The following is a 9,941-nucleotide window of genomic DNA, read 5'->3' on the forward strand; positions in this document are numbered from 1 at the left end:
TACCTGTTACGGGTTAACCCTGTAGAGATAATCCGGTAAACCACCGGATCTTCTAACCAATCATAGCATATCCCTAGTAGGTCGCCACGATATTATATTTAGGTCGTAAGCACCTATAGAGTTTTCCCTTTTCCTTCTTTTCTCCTTAGCTTTAGATAATTTAATTATTTAGCCTTACTCTATAAATAACTCGTGACTAGCCGCTTATATATCTAAAGCTTAGCGAAACCCACACGCTACGCTAATAAAGATAGACTATCACTTCGATCCACCTCCTAGCGCTCCGTTATACCTAGCGGGCGAGTCGCCTAAGGCTATAGAGTAGAGGAGGGAGATTATTAACCCTCTATAGACTTAGGTCGCGACCTTAACCATCTAGATCCAAGAATAACAGAATACTATTAACTAGCTACTATAGGCGATATAAAATTAATAATATATAGCCACGCCTTATCTCGCTATACTATTAAAAGAGACTATATAAGGCTCTTAGCTACCCGTCCCGACGCCTATACCCGATATAACGCCCGTTTTAAACCTTAGGACTAAAGCACTTCCACTATTATAGAAGTTTAACGGTAAACGCTTAGAGTATGCGAGTTAGTTATCCGAGATTCGCGAAAAGCTCCTACTCGATTAATATCTTTTCTAAAGCCCTCGCGAGAAGTGGTATTTTATTAACGCCTATTTAGATAAAGCTCCCCATCGCGTTATCGCCTCCTTCTAGGCTATAGGCGGAACCGATAATTAATACGACCCCGAAGACTTCCTTAATTACCTTAACTATATATATAAAGATATTAACGAATAACCTTACGCGGCTAACGCCCTAAGAACGTTACGCTAGTATAAAAACTAAGCGTTCGGAAGCTTTATATCCGGTTTTAAATAATAGCCTGCTATCCCTAGTAGAGGTTAATAGGATAATACTATAAAGATTATATTCCTAAAGGGAGCTCTTAGTAGTCGCCTTTATACCGCCCTTATTATTATAAAACTACCGAATAACTACCACGCTTAGGTAACTAAAGTATAAAGCATCGCTTAAAGACTTAAAGCCCTCGCTATAAGGCTATAGTTCGGCTAAGCGCTATATAATAATAATACTAATAGTCACGCTCGCGATTATAATAGTGATATAAAGATAGGAGGAGTTAATCGAGTATAGACTAAGAAGAAAGAGATAAGAGAGTGCTATAACTATAGAAAGAAGGGATACCTTGCTAGGAGATATCGCTTAAAGAAAAAAGACGCCGAGGATTATAAAGAGAACTGTATAGCGAAGGTCTTAGCGGCCTCGGATAATAAGACGATCTATATAGGAGTCACGGATAATAATAGAGACTCGGAAAAAGAATAGCTCTAGTATAAAAACGGGTGCTAGAGCCTATTATAAAGGAATAAAGGGATTAAAAAGAGTTTATATTATAGTCGTGTAGTAGTTATTTAGCTTTTATATAAGCGCGGATAAATAAAAAGTTAATTACCGCTCTTATTAATACTAGATATAACTATTATATAGCTATAAATAAATATATTATAAAGTCCCTCCGCCTCCTATTAGTCGATAAGACTTAAAGACCCCTCTCGGGGTTCTTTAATACTATAGGGTCTACTAAGAGTTTTAGTATCGCTGTATACGATCTCGAGATTAGTGGATATATATAACGATTATTCGCCTATATAATACTAGGATTAGATCACGATATATTCCTAGGGAAGCCTTAGATAGTATATAACGATATTACTTATTAGATAAAGAGACGTCGCCTTTATTACGGAGTGGCTCGGATAGATATCGGACTTTAAGGCGAAGAAGAACCCGATAATATTAGAGCTATTCGCGGAGCTTAAATAGTAACCGGGTTAGTATTTATTAGTATTATACGTCGATTATAAAGGAAATAACGGTTCGGTAAAAAGGAACTCGGGCTTTATATAGTTAGTATTAAAGATATCGATAAGGCCCTCTAAGGCAAGTCTTTAGTCGACCCCCGGAAGTATATCCTAAAGGAGATACTACGAGGATTTCCGGATTTATTCTCTAACTTATAAATAAACCGCCTTCCCCCTTATCGACCTAGGGTTAACTATAAAGTGAACCTTATATAAGGGCCTAACGGTAAGGAACCAGAACTACCCTAGGGCCCTCTTTATAATATATCTAAAAAAGAACTATTAGTCCTATAAAAGACCCTTACCGACCTAATCGATAAGGGATTTATATAAGCTAATAGCTCCGCCGCTAAAGCTCTAGTTCTATTTGTGAAGAAGCCAGGAGGAGGACTACGATTCTATTACGATTACCGTGCCCTAAATACGATTACCTAAAAAGACCGCTATCCTCTCCCCCTGATTATAGAGACACTCTGAAACCTAGAGTAAGCTAAGTAGTTTACGAAACTCGATATAGTTACTATATTCTATAAAATCCGAATAGCCGCTAGCCACGAAGCGAAGATAGCGTTTTAAACCTAATTCGGCTTATTTAAATAGCTAGTATACCCCTTTGGACTTAGTAACGCCCCTATATCCTTTTAATAATATATTAATAAAACGCTATAGTAATACCTTAATAACTTTATTACCGTATATATCGATAATATCCTGATTTACTTAAGCGGATCCCTATACGACTATAAGAAGAAGGTTAATATAGTACTATAGTCGTTAAGCGATATAGGATTAACGCTTAACCCGGCGAAGTACGAGTTTAGTATAAAGACCGTAAAGTACTTACCGCCGGTTAGGGTATTTTATATAACCCCGATAAGCTTAAGGCGATCCGAGAGTAGGAAGCCCTGACCTTAGTAAAGGGAGTCCGAAGCTTCTTAGGCTTTATAAACTATTACCGTATATTCATAGAGAACTTCGCCTATATCACGGCCGCCCTAATAAGACTAATAAAAAAGGATCGAGTATTCTTATAGGGTCCTAATAAATAAGCGGCCTTCGAAGAAGTTAAGAAAAGGTTCTAGGAGGAACTGATCCTACGGTAATAGGTCTTAAGTAATAAAACCTTTATAGAAACTGACTACTCGGGATTCGTATTAGGAGGTGTATTGGTTTAAGAAGACGAATAAAGACGTTATTACGTGGTCGCCTATTACTCGAGGCGACTTATAGGAGCTAAGTATAACTACCCTATTTATTATAAGGAGATATTAGCGATTATAAGCTATATAACGTATTAGAGAGCAGAGCTCCTAAGTTAGAGTCGCTTTATAATCGTATCCGATTATAAGGCCTTAGAATACTTTATAATAAAGAAGATACTTAATAAAAGGTAAAGCCGATATACTAGTAAGCTACCCTAGTTTAACTTCGTGCTAGAATACCGTAAAGGTGCCGATAATTATATAGCCGATACTCTCTCGCGAAGGTAATAAGACGAACTAAAAGACTTCTTTAACGAATAGGAATAGGCACGATATATATAGTTAATCCTAGAGACCTTAATCCCCCTAAAGATCCGCCTCCTTCGTGAATACCTATAAGTATTTAAAGCCGATAACGAATTATAATAGTTATAGGACGCTATAGTAGAAGAAGATAACTAGTATCGCTAAGGTATATAAGCCGTATCTAAAGGCGATTAATAGTTCCCCCCCTTATTAGGTCTCCGAGCCTAGATTACCGAATATAGGACCACTTTATAAGGACTACTAATATTCCGAGATCGCCTATAGGTGCCGGGAGCTTAAGAAGGAAGTATATTACGAATATAAGTAATCTAATCTATACACGACTCTATAATTAGAGGCTACCCGGGGCGAGATAATATAATTACTATTATAATAAGACGCTTCTTTTAGCCGGGAATAAACTAAGATATATATAGGTTTATATATAAGTATAACGTTTATAACTAAAGCTATACGTAGAGGAACGCTTAATAACGACTCTTAAAACTACTCCCGATTCCCGAATAAATAAGGAGCGACTTATTAATAGACTTTATAACGGATCTGCCTCCCGCTAAAGAGAAAAAGTATAGATACTTATAGGTTATAACCGATCGACTTATAAAGGCTATTACCCTTAAAGCGATAGACTCTATAACGGCGGAAGCTTACGCTAAACGGTTCCTATACTATTACTTTTAGTTCCATAGTATACCTTATTTAATCGTAAATAATAAAGGTTCTAACTAGATAAGTCGCTTTTAGCGATATTTTTATATAATAGCTAAAATCGAATAATAATTAAGTATAGCATACCACCCCTAGACTAATAAAGCCACTAAATAAGCGAACTAAGAAGTATAGGCGTACCTCCGAGCCTTTATCTACTACGCCTAAGACGATTAGGATAGGTTATTACCCGCCGCCTAACTAGTATTAAATAACCGGGAGAGCTTTACTACTAAGATAAGTCCGTTCTTCCTTAAACACGGATACTATATCGACCCGATCTAGATCTATAAGGAACTAAGCAGTAACGCTTAGGAGTTTATAGCCTATAACCTGCTTCGCCGCCTTTAAGAAGCTATAGAGTTCGCCTAAGCCTTAATAGCGGCTATATAGCTATAATAGGAAAAGTTAGTAAATAAGCGTTATATCTCCGCCAAACGCCTTTATAAAGGCGACCTCGTATAGCTCTTACTTATAAACTACTCTACCCTAAGACCGTCGCATAAGTTAAGCTAGCTATACTAAAAGTATAGGGTTACTAAGGTTATTAACCCGTATATTATAGAACTAGATATACCTTTAAACGTATACCCGAGGTTTTATATAGACCTCCTATAGCGTATAAGCGAAGACCCGCTTCCTAGTTAAATTCTACACGACCCCTAACCTAGACTAATTTATAATAGTCTCGAAGAAGACGAATAGATAGTAAAGGAAATCTTATATACTAGGAATAGGAAGGTAGGTAGAGGCGTAAGGAGGGAGGTATTAGTAAAGTAAGAAGGATATACCTAGATATCTTAGGAACTAATAGAGTCCTTATAAGAATTAACCGCCCTAGACCGCTATAAAAAGAAGTATAGCCCGATTAAAGTTAATAATAGACTATACGAATATTATAAAAAGAAAAAGAGTTATAAGAAAGGCGGTAAGGATTAAATAAAGGTTGGAATAATAGTAAAGCCGTCTATATTAATTAAGTCGGGGCGGATAAGCCCTGCCCCTAGCTACCGGGTTTAGGTATTAAAATTAACGTTATTACGAGCGTCCTTATAACTATTAACGCTTTTAGCGATAACGGGAGACGATATAGACACCGCGACCTCGGCCTACCTATCCGTCTTCTTTCCCTTAAAGGACTTAATATCCTTTACCTCGACGCGAATAACCCCTATAATATTCTTAACCACCTATAGGAACCGGTTAAGCCGGCGTAGGCCTTCTACCCCCGTAAAGGTAATCGTTATACTAGGAATAAGCGTGACGATAATAGGAGGCGCTATAATAGGTATAGGTCCACTTACTATAATATAAGAGTCCCCGTTAGGGGGGGGAGGCGGTAGCTTATACCGATAAGGCTTACCGGTACCCGAGGCGATAAGCGTTAAGATAGGCTTATCCTCTTATAAAGTATTAGAGGTCTTTTTCGAAACCCCAGATACCTTCTAAAAGGCCGAATAAGCCGCTATAAGCGCCTTTATCGCCCTAGGGCTATAAAAGGGGTTATTATTAACCACCTTTACCGCCTCTAAGAGTATTACTAATAGACTAGTTATCCTAGGCAGAGGAGGAACGCACCTATAACCGCCCTTTAAGTAGTTATAGCACTTAGGATCGGGTATCCTCGCTCCGGGTCGTAACTAGTCGCGGTAGCGCCGCCTATCCTAGCTATTAGTAATTACCTTTACGTAAGCGTAGTTAAGGGCCGAATAGGTCCCTTTAAGAGGATATTTTATTCTATAAGCGCGCTTCGCGGGGCTCTTAACCATTATAGAAGCTTCGCCCGCGGAACGCTTACCCTTAGCCTTAGCGGCTCGGGCTAGGTAGGCGCGGCGGTTTATAGCTAAGGCAGGAGTAGTAATCTCCTTACTAGCCGGGGCGGGAGCAGGTGCCTCCTTGCCGGTATTATTATTATTATTATTAGTATTATTAGCCCCTTATATTATATATATAAGTTAGTAAACGTTACGCGAGGCTTATAGGAAGAACGGGAAACGTACCTTAGGGGCTAGAGATAATCCTAAAAACTTAAATATCTTTTAGAGAGAGAGATAAGGGGTTAGAGCGATAAAACGGCGTGTGAAAGGGTGGTGGGCGATAGAAAACGTACTGCTAATAGTAAAGGATATTATTAAAGAAAAGAAGAAAAAACAGAATAACGGAGGTAACTGTAAAGTTAGTATTATTAATAAGCAAGTTACACGGTCAGGGAAGGTACGTATATCAGTTCCTTATATAAAAGGAACGATCCTATAACCCGTCTATAAATAATAATAATACCCGTATATATTATATTAATTAACCTTATAACTATAAAAAAAAGCCCGCCTTAAGAACCCTTTAACGAATAAAAGGGCTGTTTAGAGTAAAGGAGCTGCTAGAGGTTATTGTTTAATTAATAAAGAGGCGTTGTTTAATCGAATAATAACGCTCCACGAACCTATACCGAATAGTAACAGCTCACCGAGGGGGGAGGGGGGTAATATTACGGGTTAACCCCGTGGAGATAATCCGGTAGACCACCGGATCTTCTAACTAATCACAGTATATCCCTAGTGGGTCGCCACGATATTATATTTAGGTCGTAAGCACCTATAGAGTTTTCCCTTTTCCTTCTTTTCTCCTTAGCTTTAGATAATTCAATTATTTCGCCTTACTCTATAAATAACTCGTGACTAGCCGCTTATAATACCACCGCGCTAACCTCTTATCTCCGTCTCTTAAAAGATGTTTAAGTTTTTAGGATTATCTCCGGCCCTAAAGGTACGTTTTATCGCATAGGCTGGCCTAAAGCAGGTCCGGAGCGGGTTATTCCGGGCCCGAAAGTGGGAGTGGATCTACCGCAGGAATAAGGGCAGGAATTTAGCACTACGATCAGAGATTTACACAGAGTTAATCGAATTAACAGATCGATCGCTTATTTTCACGTAATTAAGTTATACGCCATTTATAATAATTAAGAGTCTTATTTTTACTCGATAACCTTTTAAAGCTATTTACGCTAAGCTGCCTATAGCTATTATAACCATAACCTCGAATACGACTATCTATACAAGCCACGAAGATTAGGAACTATAGCAACGCCTCTATAAAGTCAGGGCCCGTAGTAACGGAGTCTAGGACTTCCTACGCCCTGATAATCCAGCCCCTAGGCCGTAGCGAGCCACCCGTCCCGAATTTACTTTCTACGCCTCTATCGCTAACGTTAACGGGCAGCCTACTAATATCTCCGAGCTAACGGTTATAGGTAAGGCCGCCTATACCGAAGACTACCGCTGATATAAAGAAGATCGTAAAGACTATAGGACTTATTAGAAGGGTATTAACGGTATACTTAAGTGGGTAGAAGAGTCTATCGCAGCGAAGAGACGGAAGGCCCTAATAAAGGGCATAACCCCGGAAAAGATCTACGTAGTAGTATAAGCCGACGCCGTACCCTATATCGCGACCCGTATAAAAGACTCCTAAAAGAACTATAATCTATATAAGAATAAGCCGCCTACTAACCCCCGGAAGGTAGGCGCCTAGCTAGACGCCTAGCAGGATCGGCTTTAGGACTATTATAACGTCGGGATATATAATAAGCCCCGGGAGATTTGGATTAACGATTTCTTTAACGCTATACGACCTGCCCTAGGTAACTGGGTGGATATAAAGGAAGTAACGCTGGACCTTAAAATAGTATCGGTGATAACCCTTGTCGCGGAAAGGAAAAAGGCGGCGGAATAACTTAACATGCCGCCCACTTAAAGCCATAGAACTATAGCCTTCCCGGCCCTAAACCTGGGTAAAGGTGGCGACGATAATAACGGGCTATAATAGGCCGGGAGGGCTAACCGGGCCGGAGCCTAGCGGGGCCGTAGTATCTACCCTAAAGGTAAGTTAACTAACCGTATAAGCTCTAAGCGCCGGTAATCACTCTTCTATAAGGACGAGTACCCCGCGTGCTACCGGCGCGGCCACGATTTATAGGGCTACTAGATATTATTCCTAGTATTAGCGCCGGAGGGCTTTTAAGCTAATAACTCTATTAGGAGGCTCGTAGAGAAGTCCCTTAGAATAGACCGGGATCTATAGAGCGCTATAGAGAAGATTAGGTCCCGGAATAAAAAAAAGAGGACCGCCGCCACCGCCGCCACCGAATATAAAGTGACCGGTAATAATAATAAACTCGGCGGCGGCGGCGGCAACGGCGATAATAATAACGAAGTCCTCGAGGAGGCGTGACTACGTACGGCTATAAGAGCTGCCGCCACCGAACACAAAGTGACCGATAATAATAAAGTCAGTGGCGGCGGTAAGGTCTCCTTTAAAATCAAGGAGACCACGAAGCTAGAAAAGCTTATAAATATATTCTATAAAGGGCAAGGCAAGGCGTTAAACACCGTCCGTTACGAGCCATACCGGCTAGAAGCCCCGGCGGCCGCCCTCTCGGCCGCCGTATATGCTTTATAGTAGTCCGCTATATTAGTCTTAGGTACTATATCCCACGTTTTTAATAATAGAAGCAGATTTACGGATTATAGACCGGCCTGGCCCGATGACGTTATAATCGCCGGCACCATAACGGTGCCGATTTAAGGGTATAGAGACGTTATTATAATAATAAAAGGAACGGCCGGCCCGATAAAGTTCCGGTTAAAAGACGTAGCCTACTACGAAGATTTTATTTATAACCTAGTCTTTAATAAGAAGATACGTTAGAACGGTTATTAGTAGGATTAAGAGCCGCCGAACGATTATATACGCCGCTATAACCGAATAATCCTTTATAAGCTAAGTGTCCACTATAATCAAACCGTTATAAAGCTCTTTCTAGTCACTAACGCCCTAGCTGCTCTTCTAGCCTCGAATCTACTAATCCGAAAACCGATCAAAAGGGCAGCCAGCTAAGCTAAGGGCAATCTATAGCATCTCCGGTTAGGGCACGCTAGCCCTAATACAATAAAATAACCAGAAGAGCAGTTATAGGGCGTTAAACTAAAGGGGCCTAGGATAGTAGAGTGTAACGCCTACGCCTAATTAAAGATAAGCCGTTAGATTAGCCAGCGGACCCGTACAGCTCTAAACTACGCCGGCGAGAGGTAGGCAATCGATTTCACGGAGTTCCTACTAACCGCCGACGGATACGTGCGGATTATATTCTTTACGGATCGATATAGCGGATTCGTGGCCTACTCTGTTATAACGTTAAAGAGGGCTTCCGATATCTATATAGTTATAAACCAATATATCCGATAGGTTTAGAGTTAATTTAACCGGCAGGTACGGGTTTTTAAGTATAATAACGAACTAATGCAATTACTTAAAATACAGGGCTTAGCTAAGGGTTTTAGTATCTAATTAGAGTCCTCTTTAGCAGAGACCCCCGCATAGAATAGTAGTACCGAAAGATCTAGGGCTATTATAGTATAGAAGGCACGAGCTATACGAATATACTCCCGATTACCTAATTTCCTATAGGTTAAAGTCGTCCCTACTACCGCTTACGTATAAAACAGAACGCCTAAACAATGTCTTAGCTAGAAGACCCCGTTTAAAGTCATCTATTAATATAAGCCATAGCTAGGGCACCTTCGGGCCTTTAGTTATAAAGCTTTTCCTATAACCAGAGCAGCTCTAATAAGGTCTAGAAAACTTTAAAATCGGCTAGCGCCGCGGGCCTATATCGGTTACCTTATAGGATACGATTTAACCAATATCTACCGTATTTAGGTTCCTAGCCTTCAAAGGAACGGGATCGTCCGTATATATAACGTCATCTTTAACGAATAAGAGTATTTTAACGGCAGACTCGAAGCTCTAAAG

The sequence above is a fragment of the Sodiomyces alcalophilus genome (genome assembly GCF_042370955.1).
Source record: "Sodiomyces alcalophilus JCM 7366 unplaced genomic scaffold ACRALscaffold_7, whole genome shotgun sequence".
NCBI lineage: Eukaryota > Fungi > Ascomycota > Sordariomycetes > Glomerellales > Plectosphaerellaceae > Sodiomyces > Sodiomyces alcalophilus.